Source organism: Lotus japonicus, chromosome 5, assembly GCF_012489685.1.
Source record: "Lotus japonicus ecotype B-129 chromosome 5, LjGifu_v1.2".
In the NCBI taxonomy this organism is placed as follows: Eukaryota; Viridiplantae; Streptophyta; class Magnoliopsida; order Fabales; family Fabaceae; genus Lotus; species Lotus japonicus.
The window spans coordinates 34,332,099-34,354,655 of record NC_080045.1 but is presented as its reverse complement, the minus strand read 5'-3'; the positions used below and the strand labels follow the sequence as shown (position 1 = coordinate 34,354,655).

Below are 22,557 nucleotides of genomic sequence, written 5' to 3'. Positions count from 1 at the left end.
TAAAAAATTCAGAATGGAGAACTCTAATCCAGCTCCAACTCCCATGGCCTTGAATGAGAAACTTCAGCTGGATGATGGTGCAGAAAAATCAGATCCCAAAATCTATAGAAGTCTTGTTGGTTCCTTAATTTATCTCACTAATACAAGGATAGATATAGTGCATTCAGTTAGTTTGGTTTCCAGATTTATGAATGAACCAAGTAAGCTTCATTTTGCAGCAGCCAAGAGGATTCTTCACTATCTTCGAGGAACTAAGAAGCTTGGGATCAAATATGTGAAAGAAGAAGACAACAAGCTTGTTGGATATACAGAAAGTGATTGGGCTGGAAGTCTTGATGACCGAAAGAGCACATCAGCCTATGTTTTTTGTCTTGGCTCTAAGCCTATCTCATGGAGTTCTAAAAAGCAAAACTCAATTGCTTTATCATCAGCTGAAGCTGAATTTATTTCAGCAAATGAAGCCACCAATGAGGCTATTTGGCTAAGAAGAATTTTGTGTGACTTTGTTGAAAGAATTTTTACTTAACCACTTTCGAATCCCTCAAGATTCAATTGTAGTATAGTAAAGGGTTTTTATCGTCCTCAGGGAATTGAAATACAATGCAGTTCTTTAGCTAAATTACTTAAGCAATGGATTAAAGGTTGATTGTGGGTTGTTTTGATTACCGATCAATATGGAAAAACACAACAAACAATAGTAAAAAAGGATTGTAAACAAGTTGAGAAAATGGTTGGGATCGGGTTTCATCAATCAACTTCGCTGTATTCTATGATTTCATATAGAAACCATGATTTATGATTGATTTCATCACACCATTTCTTAACTTCATCATAGTTCCCTAATGACAAAGATTATCAAATCACTTCCTAACCATCCTTGAATAAATTAGAAAGCAATAAGCATTAAAATTAGATGTTCTTTGACTCTTGAACTAACTCTATTCCTAGAACTTAGATTCAAGAGATGGGTTTATCTATTTCAGATTCAAGAACAAAGTTTCCACTAAGCAATCAAATCAATTATCAAGCTCTAGTTGATCAATCTAAAACTAGCATTAAGAGCAAGATAACCCATTGAAATCATCACATAAAACATGAATTCATATATGAGAATCAAGATGAATACATAAAAATCAAAAGATTACATCCAATCCCAACACAAAAAAGGTTTAGGTATCCATTTCCATGGAAGCTTTCACGCTTACAAGAGTTAAAGAGAAGTAATGGATGATCGGTGCCGTCGTCGGAGTGTTCCCAGCTCGACGGAAGGTAACAAAGCTCCCAATCTCTCTATCCCTCTTCCTTTTCTCGAGTTTTTTTTTGTCCTCTTTTTCGTTCTCCCTGTTTCTGTGCTGAACTTTGAGTTTTATAGCATTGCAGATCTGTTACAGGGTGCTTAGCACTCCACTTTAGGTGCTTAGCGCCCTGTTTCTTCATTATGAAGGATTCTCCACCGCCAGATGATGCTAAGCACTCCACTTTAAACGCTTAGCATCCTGTTACTTCATGCTGAAGGAGCCTCCATTGCCAGATGATGATTAGCACCCTGGAACACATGCTAAGCATGATTGGAACAACAAACTTGATTTTCTTGTGGGTTTTCAAAGTTCTTGAGTCGGATTCTTCAAGGCTAAGTGTATTTCTTCATTTACAAGCTTTCTTTCATCCAAATCATGCACTTTCTCAAATACTCTTCAACCTACAACTCAAATTGAGATTGGAATCATTTTCTACATAATCAACTTAAAAGAGATTTACTTATAAGAAATTTCTCATTATTACAATAAATAAGTGCCTAAAATATAATGTAAAACATGGTAAATATGACACTTATCAGACTTGCAGCAAATGGTTGAAGATCCTACTCCTATCTTTTGTGACAACCAATCTGCAATAGCTATGTCAAAGAATCCAGTTTTTCATGGAAGGTCAAAGCACATTGAGTTGCGTCAAAATTACATTCGTGATATGGCGCTAAAGGAAGAAATATACTTGGATTTTATCAATACCGGAGAACAACCTGCAGATGTTCTTACCAAACCGGTGTCTTTTGAGAAGCTTCAAAAATTCAAAGATGCTATGATGATTACAAATTAAGAGGGGGTGTTAAATGATAAGTTAATTTGCAATTGTTGGTTACATTTTGTTTAAGTGTCTTTATGCATTTCTTAGGGGTTACAATCATATTAATGCTTGGTGGTTACAAAGATAGTAATGTTAGAGGTTAATGTCCTTTATGTAGTTGCATAAGTTACATCTTTAATCTTCTCTATTCTCTAGTATTAATAGAGAAGCATTGTAAGTACTTCATTAAGAAATTCAGAAAAATAAAAAGTTTAAGTCTTCTCCTATATTTTCCACTACTATACTTTCGCTGCTCCAACAGCAACTTTGTGTGCCTCATTAGAAGTAAGGTAGCGTTTGGTGACGGAACGGAACATGACAGAACAGAACGGAACGGGACAGAACAGGATGGAACAGGACAATAATGTTCTATGTGTTGTGTTTGGTAACTCCAACTCAATAGAACAGAACCATGATTTTAATTACATATATAACCCTGCATGTTTAATATTTGATTGAGGAAAACAAATTGAACTCAATTGAACATTTTACATAGAAACCGTTTGTTATTGCTTACTTCATGAAATAATCACTTATTTCTTTAAAATAATCACTTATATATTGTTTAAGTTGTTTCAGTATGCTATTGAAAAAAACAGAAACCTAATTATCTATTTAAGCTATTTTAAGTGCGTTTATTTAGATTAAAAATATTGATTTTTTACTATAATTTTTTTAAGAGATTTTGAGAAAAGCATAAGTTGATTCGTGTTCGACTACTCTAATTAAAATTACTTTTTTTTTACTCCCCTCATCTATCATCATAGATTTTCATTATAAGCTAAAGTAACTGTTTCAAATAATTTGTTTTCAGCTTCAGCTGAAACAAAAACAAAAAAGTGATTTTTCCAAAATAAGTTGAATTAAACACATTCTAATTGACTCGTTTATCATTGCTTACAAAAACTGATTTTACTTTTAAAAAATAATTGATTTTATTTTAATTAAGTTGATTCGTGTTTGATTACTCTAATTAAAATCACTTTTTTTATCTCCTCTCATCTATCATCATAGGTTTTCATGATAAGCTAAAGTAACTATTTCAAATAATCTGTTTTCAGCTTCAGCTGAAACAAACACAAAAAGTGATATTTGATTAAAAAAGTGATTTTTTTATTTTAAAATTGATTTTTTTATTAAACAGTGATTTTTCCAAAATAAGTTGAATCAAACGCACTCTAATTGGCTCGTTTATCATTGCTTACAAAAATTGATTTTACTTTTGAAAAATATAATTGATTTTATTTTAAGTGATTTTTTTGAAAAAGTAGATTTTTATTTAACTTTGTCTACAAATATAATAAGTGCTTTCAATTTTATAAGTGATTTTAAACTGTTTAGATACATAAAATTCCAAATATAAATTAGGGGTATTTTTGAACTTGCAAAAGTTTTAAGAGAGTGTTCCGTTTCGTTCCCTTCCGTTCCACCCTTTTACAGGGAACTAAAGTGTCTCGTTCCTAGAGCCTTTTGTCCCGTTCCGTTCCATCTTAAAAACACGACAAATACAAAACGGAATCCATGTGTCCTGTTCCGTTCCCTTCCCACCTGTCTACCAAACGCTACCTAAGAATTTCAAATGCAATACACTTTTTCACGCTACGGTTGCTCCATGTAGCATCAAATTACAAACACAAGGGATTTAACTATTTTAAACTCATAATGGGCTACGGCCCACAAAGTAGTTTTTTTTTTCTTTTTAAAGTTAGTTTGACTTCACTTGGGAGAGTCCAATTAACAAATCTCTCACTCACTTCTTACGTAGTGGAAAATCTTGTAATCCAATCAGGCTGCAAATCACGGTTTGCTTGCCTTTCGTGACATTTCCTTCAGTTAGCAGGCCCATAATTTGTATTGTCTATTTGTTTGGGCTCTGTAGAAAAGACTGATTGTATTGTGGCTTTGTCCACTCCTTTTGGGCTTTGGCTCACTATCAATGAACTTGTTTGTTTACCAAAAAAAAAATCAGGCTGCAAATCTCAAACTTCTCCCTCGAGAGTGAATTTGTCAACATAATAACATCATTATCATCGAGGTAAATAGTGTTTTGATTGTCAAAATAACACCTAACGTGTTTGAGAGAAACCAAGCTTTTGAAAAAATTTCTTCATAGACAAACACTTCTTGCAAGCTTTAGTAGTAATAATAAACTCTGATTGTGCGGTAGATAGAGCAACACACTTATGCAATCTTGATTGTCATGTCGCAGCTCCCGTGAATTAGAGAAAAAACAACTAAGAGCATTCACCGTATAAGATTTTGGTTCTCCACCATGAGTCACCAGAACATAATCATCATCAATGGATTTTCTCAGAGCAACAAGATCAACATACTGTGGTTGTTCATCATGATCAATCTCATGATTTTCATCCTGAGCAGGGTTATCAACATCAATTGTATCTAGTACTCCCTCCGTCCCTAATTATAAGCTAACATTGAGACATATGTGGTGTCATTAAATATAAGCTAACTATGCAAAAGCTAATTTTTTTTCCATATTTATCCTTGCATTTATTGCTTTTTCAATGCCAAAATTTTGAAATTGAAACTAACTTTTATCATCTTTTCTCCTATTACTACACACTTAAATAGAGGTAAATATAGAAGATTGTACAATTTTTTTAAAAAACCAATGCATCAATTAAGGATTTCTTAATAAGCGTAATTTTTACAACTTTAACTTATAATTAAGGACGGATGAAGTATATCGGTAATCTCACCTCTTTCTGATTCTAGTCTACACTAAGGGCCCGTTTGGTGCGACGTATAGTATAAGGCCTGATAGTATAAGGCCTGATAGTATTAGGCCTGATAGTATAAGCCCTGATAATTTTCTTATACTATCCAGCGTTTGGACGTACACTGTATAATTTACCATATCGTTTAAATTAATGCAATTTTATGTTTAATGAAGTATTGAATAATGATATAAAATAAAAATCAAATATGGAGGTGATTATAACGGTGGTGGCGGTGGTGATGGAAGTAGTGGTAGGTTGGTGGTGGTGGTGGCAATGGTGGTAGGTTGGTGTTGGTGGCGGTGGTGGTGACAGTGGAGATAGGTTGGTGGTGGTGGTGGCAGCGATGGTGGTTGTGGTGGTGGTGATGATAGGGTGGTGGTGGTGGTGGTAAGGCGGTGGTGGCTACAGTGGAGGGTGGAGGCAATGGTGGTGGTGGTGGTGGTGGCGGCGATAGGGTGGTGGTTGTGGTGTCGGTGGTGGCAATAGAGTGGTGGCGACAATTATGGTGGTGGTGGCGATAGGGTGGTGGTTGTGGTGGCGGTAGGGCGGTGGCGGCAACATCGGTGGTGGCGGTGGTGGCAGCGATGGTGGTTGTGGTGTTGGCGACGATAGAGTGTGGTGGTGGTAGTAAGGCGGTGGCGGCTTAGTAGGGTGGTGGTGACGGTGGAGGGTGGAGGCAATGGTGGTGGTGGTGGTGGTGGTGGCGATAGGGTGGTGGTTGTGGTGTCGGTGGTGGCGGCGATTATGGTGGTGGTGGCGATAAGGTTGTGGTGGCGGCGATTATGGTGGTGGTGGCGGTAGGGCGGCGGTGGTGGTGGTGGTGGCAACACCAGTGGTGACGGTAGGGCGGTGGTGGCGGCGGCGGCAGTGATCGGATGGTGGTGGTGGTGGTGGTGGTGCCAATGGTGGTGTAAGTTGGCAGCAATAGAGGGTGGTGGTGATGGTGACTTATACGTCGCAACCTTATCATGTCTTATCCATCACTCACATGATGGATTAAATAATACGTCATTTTAACGTATAAGGGGACTTTGATGGATAAGCTTATACAATACAATGTCATCACCAAACAATGGATAAACTCATAATGTATTGTATAAGCTTATACTATCATGCCTAATACGGCGTGCCAAACGAGCCCTAAAAGAAATCAAATCTAAGTCAGCCACATCACTATTGACATGAGGCACTGAAATATCTTCTTTATAAATGTCTTTCAACACTTGATCCTCTATGAATTTAGCATCACGATTTTTGATAAAGTTCTTACAAACATGATCATAAAACTTGTACCCAAAATCATCTAGATCATAACCAAATAACACACATTTCCTAGATCTTTCATCTCTAGGAACATGCACAAGAGCTTTGGATCCAAAATCACGTAGATGATCATAAGAAACATCCTTACTAGATCAAACATTCTACGATACTTAAAATTGCATTGCAAGGGAATACATTATAAATGGTGACGGATTTAGGACATGCACAGCCGTTCTATGTGCTTCACCCCAAATCTAGGAAGCACGGACACTTCTGGGTAATGGCGTATCCAGTCTCCGACACGGGAGCTTGTTCGAGGTCTCGGATTAAAAATATAAATTTTTAGGCTTAGACAAGGCGTGAACACAACTCAAACACGTCTCTGAAACTGAGCTGAAACTGCTTCATGGCTAGACACCTCTCATGACACTTGTATTAGTTTTTGATGAAAGTTAAATAAAAAATACATTTTAAATAAGGGGAATGCTCATGCACACCCACTCTTTTTTTAGAAAGAATGCATTAGCAAGACACACTTTTTTCTTTGGACAAAAAACTCAACTTTCACTTTTTAAGTTACGTTACTTTATCAGCAGGGCCGACCCTGGGCTGTGGGTCCGGCCCTAGGCCTGTGCAGGCAGATCCACAGTCTAGGGCCTCCAAAAAGAAGGGGCCCCAAAAAAAAATTCCCATTAAAATACAAAATGGCGGTTCAAGGGAAAAATTTAGCAGTTGCTTGGTTTAATATCAAAAATCTTTTGTTGGCTTGTTGTTGTTCACTGATTAAAATACAAAACGGCGGTGCAAGGGAAACCTTTAGTAGTTGCTAGGTCATGCTACTGCTTCAACCCAAGCTGTGTTTATACCAATTGCTATTTTTTCCCTTTTGTTCTCTTTGTTAGGTAACCACAACATTACTTTTTGTTTTTTTATTGTTTATTGAGATTAACAAAACATCATCTTCCCCTGAATCTCTTGATTTTATTTATTAATTATCTCTTAATTTTTTATTTACCAGTTCAACTTCAACGCTGCGGAATTGATCAAGAACAGTGAGAAAGTGAGAAATTTGAGGTTCTAAATTTGTTTTCATTATTCCTCTATGCCTCCTAAGATTAGAAAGTTTGATTCTGGATGTGAGAAACGTAAGAAAAGGAAAAGACTTGATGAGTTAACTCGATCTCAATCAGGAGCTCTTAATAAATTTATTATAAGAGAACCACAAATTCCCATTGAAAATCAAAATGTTTGATGTTGGAACTATTGAAATATGGTTTCTATTGAAAATATGGAGGAAAATGATAATGTTAATGCTACCGAAAATGATAACTTAGATGCTAAAAATATGAAGGAAAATGCTAATGTTAATGCTACTGAAAATGTTAATTTAGATGCTGAAAATATGGAGGAAAATGCTAACGTTAATGCTACTGAAAATGTGAATTTAGATGTTGATAATGCTAATGACAATGGTGATGATATAGAAATATTTGATCCAACAATATGGGATACTCTTGAGTCTAGAATGATTAATTTATTATCAACAAAAGGTCCTAAAAGAGATTTGTCTATTATGAAGGGTCCTAAAGATAAATCATCTAGACGTTTTACGACTAATTTGTATACTAGAGTTTTACCAAATGGAGAGAAATGTGATAGAGATTGGCTTGTTTATTCTAAAAAGCTTGATAAAGTATTTTGTTTTTGGTGAAAGACTTAGAGAGCATGAGACAGACATGGAACATGTTCACAATATCACTACTGAAGGTATGAAAAACGATAGAAAGGGGGGGGGGTTTGAATAGCGTTTTCAGAATAAAACTTCCCACTTAAGATTTTAACAAATCTTTCAAGACACAAGTAAAGTGCTTAAGATAAGAGATGAGAAAAGCACACAAGGATTTTACCCTGGTTCACTTGATGAATCACTCAAGCTAGTCCAGTCCACCCGTGAAGGTGATTTCTTCCTTCTTAGAACGAAGGCAATTCACTAATCAGAGATTTGTTACAACTGCACTTGAAACCTACAAGTGACTAACAATACACTGACTTAGCTCACACTAAGATTCACTCTCTTAGTCTTCTCTAGGATCCGATCAACCTTGATCTCCTAAAGGTAAACTAAACAACTGTTTAAGAAATATTGTTTACAAAGAAATTGCTTCTGAAAAGCTTGTAGTAAACACAATGAATTCAATTAAGAAAGATTGCTTAGGAGATTTGAATATTGCTTGCGCGTATAAGTTTCTTCCAACAACATCTTTCAGTCTTCAACCTCTATATATATACTCCAAGGATTAGGGTTTGAACATTGCATGGGAAAGCCACCGTTGGAGGGCAGATCTGGGATTACCAGCTTCTGCTGTGGCTGAGAATGTTAGGTTAGGTCGTCAGGATAGTACAATTGCTTTTGTACTTTGGATAGTGACGTGACCTTTAACCTTGTTGACTTCTGATAAGAGGAATGCTTCGTGTTGAAACTTGTGAAGCTTGTTGATCAGAGTCAGAGGGAAGCATGGATCCTCTGACCGTTGTACCTTTTGATTCTGAACTCAGAGGAGAAGTACTTGGTCTTCAGAGCCAGTTTGCTTCTGGACTTCAGAGTCTCCACTCTTCAGCTTCTGGATCTTCAGAGTCTTTTAAACCATCAGAACTTCTGAGCCTTCAGAGTGTCTGGGTTATCAGAACGTCTGGATCTTCAGAACTTCAAGTGAGCTGAGTCCATATCAGAGCTTGATTAACTTCAGATCTTCTGAAGCTTTTCTACTGTTCAGATTGAACATAGAGATTGCGAAAGCGTTGCTAGGGTCACTCTTTAAGCAAAGTGCTTCTGATTTGTGTGAGATTATATTAAGGTCAGAGCCTGTTAGGAGCACACTTAGAAAACACGTTAGAGTACCATAATTGGTCATACTTAAATGTTAACTTGTAATCATCAAAACATAGAGTTGTACTACAAAATCAAAACTTGATCTTACAATCTCCCCCTTTTTGATGATGACAAAACCAAGTATTTTGATGAACAATTCTTAAACAATAAACTGAATTCACTCAGAGTTTAGAGAAATAGAATTAGACTTATCCTGATGTGAATGGTTTATTTTGCTCATTCTGAATCCAAGTCATAGCTTGATTCTGAGCTTAGCTCCCCCTGAATCTAAGACTTAATGAAAACGTTAGTAATATCTAGATTCTGAGCTAAATAATAGAAGAGTTCCGAGTGAAAACGCATGACATAGATGAAATGAAATAATCAGAGCGCATAAGTATTCAGAGTCACGAGTAGGGTATCAGAGTCAACCAATATCACTCCAGAAGAAGTGAAATGTATTCCTTGTATTTGCCCAGTGACACATCTATGGTCATAATAGTGGAACTCTTAAAGTGACACATCTATGCACCCTCTTTTTGTCATAAACAAAAAGCTTGGGGTGTGAAAAACTTAGCTTGAAGTACAAGGTACTCCCCCTTAGAGAAGGTCTAAGTTTCAAAAAGATGGAGAAGGAATTAATGATAAAAAAGAAATCAGTGAATTAAAGAAAGGAATTAATGCATATTTAGAACGTTTACCACCAGCCACGGGAGTAAAGAGAAGCTTCAGTTACCAATAACTTATCCTTGAGAAACTGTAAGAGCAATAATTTCCGGAGAGAGAAGGATGCTTATATAAAGCGAAGGAACAAAGTAGGCTTCACAACAAGACTACTTCAGAATAACAAATGGCATCATACATGGTTGCATTAGAGGAGCTCAGAAGGAAGGCTTTTGATGAAGATCTTTTCATCAATATTAGGCACCCAGAGGGTCCAATAACCATACATGAGCTGACTACAACGCTGCTTGAAAAGGATCTTAGTCCAGAGTTGGAGAAAGATCTGAAGGAATTCCTCTGCTTCGTGGAGGAGATTTAGGAGCTTTGCAAGCTGGAGCTGAATCTGCTGGAAGAGAAGAAAGCAGTGGAGAAGGATCTGGAGACGATGGAGGAGTGTCTGGAGAGGGATGAGCTGAGCAACATGCTCTGCAACATAGAGTACATACTCGATCGTCTGGAGAAGGAAAGAGTAGAGCAGCGCCAAGAGTGTAGGAGAATGAGGAAGGATCCTCCATTCTAGAGTAATGCAGATGAATGATGATGTAATATGTAATGTGGAAGGTTGAGTAATTAAAAATTTTTTCAGATATATGTTGTGTTATATGCAAGAAGAAAAGCGAAATAAATAATCACATAACGCAATAATGAGACTTAAAACATAGAAACAAATAACTAAAAGTTTATCAAACAAAGAAGAAAATGAGAGAGATCCTAAAACTAAGGTTTTGCAGTGCGACAAAGGAGTTCTTGAATGGCTTCATTCATGCTGAACAAGAGAGTCTCATGAGAATTAAGACGTTGTTCCAAAATAGCAATTCTGGAAGGTCTTGGCTGAGTAGAACTGGATGGAATATCCTGAAGATTATCTTGAGCAAAGTGAGGAGCTTGAGTGGAGTGAGAAGCAGCACTTGTGAAAGGCACTGGTGCAAGAACTTGACCTCGGAGAGCATCAGCTTCAGCCTGTAGCCTCTCAGCTTCTTTCAGAGCTTCTAACCTTGCATTCTCAAGTCGTTCAGCTTCTAGACGTGCAGCCTCATCTTCTTGTTCTTTCTTCTTTCTAGCTTCCTCAATAGCATCAAGTAACTCAACCCTTAGTTGTTCATGCATAGCCACTCTTCTGTTGAAACGCTGCCTAGCAGCTTCAATCCTCTGATCCCTTTCAGCTGTGAGATGACTATTCAAGATAGGAACTTGAGCAATCATCCAATCACACAGATGATCCCATTCTTCAGCAACAGAGTCAGGGTTCTCATGAAGGTCAGTGTGACCTTGCACATTGCGAACCATTAATGATGCTTCATAATTAAACACACTGATGCACTAAAGAAGGGAGTAGTTGGGTTTGAGATATGTATAGGGAACAATGGAGAGATTAGTTTCAGGAGAAGTGGGATGATTACTGCTATTTGCTTCAGAAGCACCTTGAGGAGAACCAACATCTAGAGTTTGGTTGTTTGAAGTGTTGATCTCAAGGTTAGGCTGAGAGGTCTCAACCTCAGAGTTTGGAGATCTAACCGAGGAATGGTTTGAGACCGAGTTTTCTGGTTGGACATTTTCTGGTTGTGAGGGAAGTGCTGGTTGTACAGGAAGAGATGAAGGAGATGCTGCATTCAGAGGGACCATTGAAATAGGATGATCTGGATCAACTAGACGTTCTGGTCTAGGTCCAGGATATGTCCTTGGGCTAGGAATGGTCTGATAGTACTCAAGGATAGCAGACTCTTTTTGTTTCGCAATTTGATCAAATTGGCGAATGGATTCAGAGTTATTTGAGGGTGAGGAGTCGACAACATTTGTGGGAAAGGATACAGAGGGACAAGGAGCAGTAGTGTCTGTATCAGTTGTTCTGCGAGCAGGATGATCTGATCCTCTGCGGACAGAGTGATCACAAGTTCTGGGTTCATGGTGAGACTGGTCAGAAATAATGGGTTCAGAGGCTTGTGGATTATATTGAATGGTTATAGGTGAGGTAGGTTCAGAGGGTTTGGGAGTCTGAAGCATATTCCAAAGAGGTGCTTCTTCATCAGAGGGTTGAAAGAATGAAGATCTAGGTGAGGTAGTTGGAGAGGTGTTTTGGTCAGCTGGTTGAGACTCTTGAATGGGAGAGAGTGGGGTAGCAGTGCGATTTAGAAGAGCAGAAATTAGTAGTGCATCAAATGAGTTTAAATCATCATCATTAAATGAAACAAGAAACTTACTTGATGATTTCACTGCAGACCGAGTAACCCTGGCAGGAGCTTCAGTTCTGGTTACCTCAACAGCTGGTTCCACACGAGTTGGCTTCACCACAATTCTTACTTGCTTCTTCAATTTCTTTGGTGGAGGAGCATTATCATCATCACCATCAGATGAAGCATATGGCTTAGAGGGTTCCTCATGCTTCCTCTTAGGCTTTTCATTCTTCTTCCTCTGATCAATACCATCAGAGGGATCAGTCTCTTCAGAGGATTCCTCTATAATTATTCTTCTCTTCTTCTTCTTCTTGGGAGGAGAATCAAATTCTGGAGCTGGTGGCAGGGTTCTGAAAAACTCATCGACATCTATTTCAAAACCTTGTTCCCTCAGATCAGCTAGATAGTGCAAGATAGCAGCTGGGTCATCAGCTTTGGACCATAGAGGGTAATCGGTCAGAGGGACTCTTCTCTGTCGGACTTCATTAGAGGTGTCTTCATGAGCAGGTGCAACCTTTTTTTTAATCAATCTCATCTTTTTCATGGATGTGGAAGTGAAGACATCACCAACAACAGTTGTCAGATCCTCTGTGCAGCCTGCTTTAGTCAGATCTTCTATCAATTTGCTTTCCAGAAAGAGGTATGAGAGCAATCTTCCAAAAGGAATGTATCTGGTTACAGACATTGGAGAAGCAGTTGTTCTGGACTTCTTTATGCACTCTTTAAGATAAGAGAACCGGAAGAAAGGAAGGCAGATTTTCTTGTGGTCCTGAATGAAGAAAAACATCATTTTCTGACAGAAATTGATGTAGTCTGGAGAGCTTCCCTTTGGCCTTTGATTGATGCAATGCAGAAGAATCTTGTGCCAAATCCTCAGCTTAGGATGAAGTTCTACCACTTTGCAGTCATTCTTGCCTGGCTGCCAGTTTGTGTAGAGAGCTTGGTTAACAGCTTTTTTGGTCTTGGGTTTTACCTTTGATTCCAACAGTTGGAATCTGTAGCCTGTACTGGTATTTTCACCCAGAAGATCAACGATTGATTTCTCCGTGATGATAATTCTTTTGCCAACGATGTAGGAGACTACTTGGTTATCATCACAGTCGACATGTTTCCAGAATTCCTTTACCAATTTGATGTAGACTGGACCAGGAAGCCTGTTGAAGTATTCTTCCCAGCCTTGAGCTTTTACTTCAGGACGAAGATCAAACCCGTTGGCCGCAATGTTGTCAAGATCAAATCTCCATTCAGCAAGAACCTAGAGTTCATCAGGAGAGTAGACACAAGTAACAGCACAACCCCTTTGTGCGAGAGGAATTATCTGACCTGTAGCTTGAACTTCTGGTTTATTTCGCTGAGTAGCGGAGCTCGATTGACCGGTAGTCTGACCCACCACCATGACAGGAAATCTCCTTCCTTCAACAGTTTGACCTCTGTTGGATTTCACCATTTCTGAAGCGGTTGAAGGTTTGGGTAGAAAGAGAGAGGATGAAAGAGAGAGAGAGAGAGAGAGAGAGAGAGAGAGAGAGAAAGATCGTGGGGATTAAGGGTTTTGCAAACGAGAGAGAGAGTAAAACAATAAGTGATGGAGAACATGTGTGCATAGTGGTTTTTTGAAAATAACCGTTGTTGATTAAAAAGCAAAGTAAAATCAACGGTTAAAAATTAAAGACATCATTACAAACAATTGATACACATATCACACGGTGGAGAGAAGCACATCAACATTCATTACGACAGATTGTCAGCACGGGCACAAGGAACGATGTATCATAGCTACTGACACACATTTACTGTCTCAGCTTCAGAGTAACCACCAATGGGTACTTAACCTCTGATGGAGTTACCTTCTGAACTAGACATCTTCTGATAAAGAAGCATCATAGTCAGAAGTTCTGATCCATCTTCATGCTGGACAAAAGTCCATATTCAGATTTTTAGGAATGAAATTAAATCTATCCTCTGCTAAGGGCTTTGTAAATATATCTGCCCATTGATGGTCAGTATCAACAAACTTCAGAAGAAGTACGCTCTTCTGAACATAATTTCTAATAAAATGATACTTTACCTCAATGTGTTTTGCCATTGAGTGTAAGATAGGATTCTTACTCAGTGAGATTGCAGCAGTGTTATCACAATAGATTGGGATGTTGCTCTCAAGGATTTGATAATCCTCCAGCTGATGTTTCATCGAGAGCATCTGAGTGCTACAGATTGCTGCTGAGATATATTCTGCCTCTACAGTGGATAGTGCAATGGTTGATTGCCTCTTGCTTGCCCATGAGACTAAGTTACTTCCCAGAAATTGACAAATTTCCAGAAGTGTTTTTTCTCTCAGTTCTATCTCCAGCATAATCAGCATCACAATAACCTGAAAGCTTATACTCTGATGTTTTCTTATACATCAAGCCAAGGTTAGTGGTACCTTTCAGATATCTCAGGATCCTCTTAACAGCAATTAAGTGGGTTTCCCTCGGATCTGATTGGAAACGAGCCCATAGATGAACACTAAACATAATATCTGGCCTAGATGCAGTTAAGTATAGAAGTGGTCCTATCATACCACGATAGAGCTTCTGACAAACTTTACCACTTGCATCTTCTTTCTCCAGGATGCATGTAGGATGCATTGGAGTCTTAGAGATTGTAGATTCTATCATGTTGAACTTCTTCAGAAGTTCTCTAGTGTACTTGCTCTGATGGATGTAAGTTCCTTCTCGTGTTTGATCAACTTGTATACCCAGAAAGTACTTGAGTTCTCCCATCATGCTCATTTCAAATTCAGCCTGCATCATCTCAGAAAACTCTTTGCATAGAGATGGATTAGCAGATCCAAATATAATATCATCAACATAAATTTGCACAATTAAGATATCATCTTTGTAAGTTTTGCAAAAGAGAGTTGTATCTACTTTACCCCTTACAAACTCATTTTCCAAAAGGAATGAGCTGAGTCTCTCATACCATGCTTTAAGAGCTTGCGTCAGACCATAGAGAGATTTCTTCAATTTGAAAACATGGTCAGGGTTCTTTTCATCTTCAAAACCTGGAGGTTGATGAACATAGGCTTCCTCTGAGATGTAACCATTTAGGAAGGAACTCTTAACATCCATCTGATGAAGAATTATGTTGTGAATCACTGAGAATGAGATCAGTAGTCTGATAGCTTCCAGTCTTGCTACCGGAGCAAACGTTTCAGTATAGTCTATTCCTTCCTGCTGACTGTAGCCTTGAGCAACTAGCCTTGCCTTGTTTCTTACTACAGCTCCTTTCTCATTCAGCTTGTTTCTGAAAACCCATTTGGTTCCGATCACATGAATGCTTTGAGGTTTCTTCACTAGGCTCCAAACATCATTCTTGGAAAATTGATTCAGTTCTTCTTCCATAACCAGAATCCATTCCTTGTCTTGAAGAGGTTTATCAATTGACTTGGGTTTAATTAAGGACACCAATCCTTTCAGACTGAGCAATTGACTTGGAAAATCTTTCTCATACTAGCATGCCCTAACCGTCTATGTCATACCCATTGCTCCTCATTAACAGAAAGAAGACACTTCACATTCTGAGATTCCAACTCAGATAATCTGATCTTATAAATGTTGTTCTTCCTCTTGCTGTTAAACAGAACAGAGCCATCGATCTGACTTACAGCCCTGCAAGACTTTTGATTGAAAATAACATCATAACCCTTTTCAGCTAATTGACTTATAGACAATAAGTTGTGAGTTAAGACGTCTACCAATAAAACATTATCAATGCATGGACTACTATCAACACAAATAGTACCAGTACCAACAATTTTACCCTTCTCATTGCCACCAAAACCAACTTCGCCTCCAGGCTTAAGTTTTAGCTCTTGGAACATACGCCTTTCTCCCGTCATGTGACGCGAGCATCCACTGTCCAGATACCATTATTGGTGTTTCAGTGGAGCTATCAAGGATATCTGCAACATAGATAATCTTATCCTTAGGTACCCACTTTCTGGGTCCTCTCTTGTTAGTTACCTTAGAGGTTCTGATCACCTTGGGTTTCTCAACATGATAGTGTAACGAAATTTTGGCATGATATTTAGACGTGGAGAAAGTTCCCTTTTTGAGAGGAGGGTTAGCAACTTTAACAGGTAATGGTTAAGGCAATATAGTACCAGAGGGTACAAAACATTCATACAAGGATTTAGCCTTAGGCATAGGAGGCTCATTTCTATTGGGTCTAAAATAGCCAATGTCATGCATTCCATTTCTGCTTACGCCATAGATCATCGAAGCCATTAAGCTTCTGTCTACGCTTTTAGCCAGGAATCTTTGAAATGATTTTTCGTATTTAGATTCATTCTTACTATCAGAGGCATCACAAGCAACCACTTCTTCAAGCTTAGCAATCTGGTTCTTAAGCACAAAGTTGGAATTCACTAAAGCATGATTAATATTTTTCAATTCAGAAATAATTTTCTCATGTTCAGAAGAAGTCTTAGAAGCAGCAGAGAAATCATTTTTCAACTCTTTATGCTTAGTCAATAAAGAGTTATACTTATCTATAATATCAGACAAAGCATGTTTTAGTTCAGAGGTTGAGAAAGAAGCGAATACCTCATTTTCATCGTTTGAGTTAGGATCTTCCTCTGATGCTGAGTCATAGTTAGTTGCATCTTTTGACTCTGCTTCTTTGTCTTTGACAATAGCCATGAGTCCTTGAACTTCACCATCAGAGTCAACATCCTCTTACTCTGATTCATCAAAAGTCACCATTAGACTTTTCTTTGTTTTGAAGTGCTTCTTTGGCTTCTTATCCTTTTTCAGCTTTGGACAGTCACTCTTGTAGTGCCCTGATTCTTTGCACTCGAAACATGTGACTTCCTTGACTGAGGACTTCTTCTGGCCTGATGAGGATTCAAACTTTCCTTTGGCCTTTCCAGAGCCTCTGTACTTGCTCTGCCTGTGCTTCCAGATGCGGTTGAGTCTTTTGGAGATCAGAGTCAGCTCATCTTCATCAGAATCTTCTGATGCTTCTTCAGATTCTTCTGCTTCAGCTTGAAGAGCTTTTGACTTCTCAGATTTAGACTTCTCAGATTTGGATTTCAAGGCTATAGACTTCTTCCTCAGATCCTGCATCTCTGAGCGCTTCAGTTCATGACATTTCAGTATGCTGATGAGTTCTTCTAGACTCATACTCTCAACATCTCTTGTAAGCTCTATTCAAGTCACTAATGGCATCCATCTTTCAGGAAGGCTTCTGATAACCCTTATGATATGATCTTTTGTAGTGTAGCTTTTGTTGAGAGGTCTTATTCCAGCTACAAGCAACTGAAATCTGGAAAACATATCCTCAATGGACTCGTTAGGTTCCATGATGAAGGATTCATACTTCTGGATCAAGGACAGCGCCTTTGATTCTTTCACTTTCTTGTTTCCTTCATGGGACATTTTCAAGGATTCAAAGATACCCTTGGCAAACTCACGATCTGTAATCTTCTGGTACTCTTCATAGGAAATAGCACTAAGAAGAATAGCTCTAGCTTTGTGGTGTTGTGAGTAAAGCTTCTTTTGCTCAGCAGTCATCTCTGATCTGGAGATCTTCTTGCCATCAGCATCAACTGGATGCTCATAGCCATCCACAATGATATCCCAGAGATCTGCGTCGAAGCCCAGAAAGAAACTTTTAATTCTGTCTTTCCAATATTCGAACCTTTGACCATCGAACATGGGAGGCTTTGCATTGTAACCATCTTTTTGCATTTCACTGGTGGTAGCCATTTGTTTTTCACACCGGCCCGGATCACTGAACACTATTAGGTGTGGTAATCAGAACTTGCGCTCTGATACCAATTGAAGGTATGAAAAACGATAGAAAGGGGGGGGGGGTTTGAATAGCGTTTTCAAAATAAAACTTCCCACTTAAGATTTTAACAAATCTTTCAAGACACAAGTAAAGTGCTTAAGATAAGAGATGAGAAAAGCACACAAGGATTTTACCCTGGTTCACTTGATGAATCACTCAAGCTAGTCCAGTCCACCCGTGAAGGTGATTTCTTCCTTCTTAGAACGAAGGCAATTCACTAATCAGAGATTTGTTACAACTGCACTTGAAACCTACAAGTGACTAACAATACACTGACTTAGCTCACACTAAGATTCACTCTCTTAGTCTTCTCTAGGATCCGATCAACCTTGATCTCCTAAAGGTAAACTAAACAACTGTTTAAGAAATATTGTTTACAAAGAAATTGCTTCTGAAAAGCTTGTAGTAAACACAATGAATTCAATTAAGAAAGATTGCTTAGGAGATTTGAATATTGCTTGCGCGTATAAGTTTCTTCCAACAACATCTTTCAGTCTTCAACCTCTATATATATACTCCAAGGATTAGGGTTTGAACATTGCATGGGAAAGCCACCGTTGGAGGGCAGATCTGGGATTACCAGCTTCTGCTGTGGCTGAGAATGTTAGGTTAGGTCGTCAGGATAGTACAATTGCTTTTGTACTTTGGATAGTGACGTGACCTTTAACCTTGTTGACTTCTGATAAGAGGAATGCTTCGTGTTGAAACTTGTGAAGCTTGTTGATCAGAGTCAGAGGGAAGCATGGATCCTCTGACCGTTGTACCTTTTGATTCTGAACTCAGAGGAGAAGTACTTGGTCTTCAGAGCCAGTTTGCTTCTGGACTTCAGAGTCTCCACTCTTCAGCTTCTGGATCTTCAGAGTCTTTTAAACCATCAGAACTTCTGAGCCTTCAGAGTGTCTGGGTTATCAGAACGTCTGGATCTTCAGAACTTCAAGTGAGCTGAGTCCATATCAGAGCTTGATTAACTTCAGATCTTCTGAAGCTTTTCTACTGTTCAGATTGAACATAGAGATTGCGAAAGCGTTGCTAGGGTCACTCTTTAAGCAAAGTGCTTCTGATTTGTGTGAGATTATATTAAGGTCAGAGCCTGTTAGGAGCACACTCAGAAAACACGTTAGAGTACCATAATTGTTCATACTAAAATGTTAACTTGTAATCATCAAAACATAGAGTTGTACTACATGATCAAAACTTGATCTTACAACTACTTGGTATGAGTTGCGTAAAAGAATGCAAAATTTTCAAACTATTGATAAAACTATTGATAATTTGGCCTTTCGTGATTCTAATGAGAGATTGTACCAAAATAGCAATGGGAATTTTTTAGGCTTAATTGAAATGTTAGCTGAATTTGACCCAATTGTCCAAGAACATGTTAGGCGAATTACAGATGATAATATTCATGTTCACTTTTTTGGGCATAAAATTCAAAAGGAGTTAATACTTTTGCTTGCTTCTGCAATTAAAAATGAAATCATTAGAAAAATCAAACAAGCAAAATATTTCTCAGTGATACTTGATTGTACTCCTGTTGTTAGTCACCAAGAGCATATGTCTTTGATAATACGATATGTGGATATTTCATCAAATTCTGTTAGTGTTGAAGAATCTTTTTAAGGATTTTTGAATGTCAATGATACAACTGGTCAAGGGATTTTTGATGTTTTACAAGATGAATTGAAAAATCTTGATCTTGACATATTTGATGTGCGGGGACAAGGTTATGATAATGGGTCTAATATGAAAGGCAAACATCAAGGTGTACAAAAGAAATTTTTAGACATAAATCCATGAGCCTTTTATACTCTGTGTGCTTGTCATAGTCTTAATTTGACATTGTGTGATATGGCGAACTCTTGTGCTAAAGCTAAAGATTTTTTTGGCGTTGTTCAACGCATTTATACTATTTTTGCTAATTCTACTAAGAGATGGAAAATTTTGAAAGATAATGTAAAATGGTTGACTCCAAAATCATTGTCATCCACTCGTTGGGAGAGTCATGTAGATAGTGTAAGAGCTATTAAAACTCAAATGCCAGATTTTAGAGAAGCTTTACTTGAAGTGTCAGATAAGGATCTTGATTCTAAAATAAGAAGTGAAGCTAAATCCTTAGCAACAAATGAGCTTGGTGATTTTGAGTTTTTAATCGCGATAATTATTTGGTTTGAAATATTATTTGCAATTAATGTGGTTAGCAAGCTTTTACAATCAAGAGATATGGTTATTGATGTTGCTATGAAAAAAATAACGAGATTGATTTCATTTTTTAAGGAATATAGGGAAACCGGTTTTAAAAATGCCTTGAGTTATGCTACGGAAATTGCCATTGAATTGAATATTGATCCAATATTTCCTCAAAGGCGTATAATCAAAAGAAAAAGACAGTTTGATGAGAATTTGAATACCCCATCAGTTGAGCTATCTGAAGAGGAATCATTTAGAGTTAATTTTTTTCTTTACCTTGTTGATCAAGCTTTTGTATCTCTTAATAAGAGATTTGAGCAATACCGACAATATGAAAGTGTTTTTGGTTTCTTGTCTACTTCTCAAAATTTACAATCATTGGACAATGCAATTTTAGAGTCTTGTTGTATTCATTTTGAAGAGACATTGAAGCATAATGAACAATGTGATATTGATGGGAAAGAATTATGTATGGAGTTAAGGTTACTAAGAGATATGCTGCCTGTTGTATTCATTTTGAAGAGACATTGAAACATAATGAGCAAGGTGATATTGATGGGAAAGAATTATGTATGGAGTTAAGGTTACTAAGAGATATGCTGCCTACAGGTAATATTGGACCTATTGATATATTGAGATTTTTGAAAGGCATGAATTTTTTCCTTAATACAATTATTGCATATAGAATTTTATTGACTATTCCTGTGACAGTTGCCTCTGCAGAAAGAAGTTTTTCAAAATTGAAGCTGTTGAAGTCTTACTTGCGGTCTACCATGTTACAAGAAAGGCTTAATGGGTTAGCATTGATAGCAATTGAGAATAATTTGTCGGAGAATATACAATATGAAGACTTGACTGAAAATTTTGCTTCAAAAAATGCTAGGAGAGAAGATTTTTTTAAGTAGTTAAAATTTTTTTTATTTAGATAATATTGACTAGAATATGACGTTATGTTTATGTTAGTCATATATTTTTGAAGTTGTTGATGCTATTTACAATTTAAATAGATAATGTTCTTTAAAAAAAATTATTAGGGATCTATTTTTATTATTTGCCCAGGGCCTCGAAAATGTCGGGACCGGCCCTGTTGACAAGGGTACCAAAGTAATTTTGCAATCTGCACTCTCTCTCCAATTCAGACTTTATAGAGAAGCTTCATCATATCTTCATTTCTCTCTCTCACTCAACCTTTTACCATCTGCACTCTCTCTCTCTTTAGCCTCTAGCCCTTCCATTGTCGTCTGTATTGTCAATCCCTCTCCCCTAATTTGATTAATTTGGATATTGGATATCAACCCGTTTGGAAAATTTGGGTATTTACTACTAAAACTATTACTAATTTGAATAATTTGGGTTTTGATTATTTAGTATTTACTACTAAACTGGTCCTGGAAGTTATGGAATCCATTTTTGTAGTTTTCTAATATAAAGCTAAAGCTAGCGCGTTATCAATGCTTAAACATTTGGCTCTATGGCAATGTGGCATTATCAAGAAAATATCATGGGGTTAGATTGTTTTATATGCACACAACATTATCCAAGTTCCCTTCCTCAAATAAAAAGATGATGCCTATGGTACCAATTCAAGTTCAATGGTGTTATGCATAAATTAAGTACACCTTTTGAATCTATTAAAAAGTCAATTCATGGAATATGATAACAATACAGAAATATATCATTGTAGAGCTCATTACAAAACACGATATGATAAAAGTAATAAACTAGTTCCACCAAGTTGCAATGTGGCACAAGATCAAAATACAAACATGCACCCATTCCTTTTACATCCATCCAAAGTCTTGTATATTGCATCTTCTAAGTGGTAACATCCAAAAAATAAAATTGAGGTCCAACAATACACCCTACTCTTTTATGCTCAATTTTCCAACCTTTTGGCATCTTGTCAAAGCACAAGATCAAATAAAAGAACATAAGTTAGAGATTCGATGATAGCATTCAACATGTATAAAAATTTGAAGAAAATAAAATATTGCTTTAAACTTACTTTCAATAGTTTTCTTTTTTGTTGGACAGTTTCGTGAGTCGCAATTAGTTCTGCCACAATTTGGAAAATGACAACGACAAAACTTCTTTGAAACTTCAACTCCTCCTTTTGGCCTTGATCCTTTCGGGAAACCTTTTGGTTTAGAAATAATGGGATTTTGAACATCACACTCATTGTTATTTGGAACAACTTGTTCATGTATTTGTTCATGAGTTTCAGGCATGTCTTTTACTACATGAATGACTTTTTGCAGCTCTTTAGCAGCGACTTCAATTCGGTCTTATGATTGAAAGATTCAGCTTCTAAACATTGAACTAGAGACCGAAAGTCAACAGTGGATCTATCATTACTATTGATTAGGTGTCTAGATTTTGGGATCAATGAACTTTCTCGCCTCCATCGAAGGGGAAGATATTTTCTTGGGAAGCAAAAATAATGTTTCATCACAAGTACTCAAATAACATGCCTATATAATATTCCAGAAAATTTAAATTCTTTGCAAGAGCAAGTGATTGATTATTCTTCCTCTTCCCAAATCACTAATCGATCCCCATCAACTTTGGTATGATACCGCATGATGTAAGAAGCAATGGAAAGCTCAGTTGCTTCATATTTGGTAGATAACTCAATCTCATGTTG

At 37.4% G+C, this 22,557-nt stretch overlaps 1 pseudogene; it reads left to right on the top strand.

The window, feature by feature from the left end:
- Positions 1–7,398: 7,398 nt before the first annotated feature.
- On the top strand, positions 7,399–20,818 carry LOC130719469 (uncharacterized; annotated as a pseudogene).
- Positions 20,819–22,557: the final 1,739 nt, after the last annotated feature.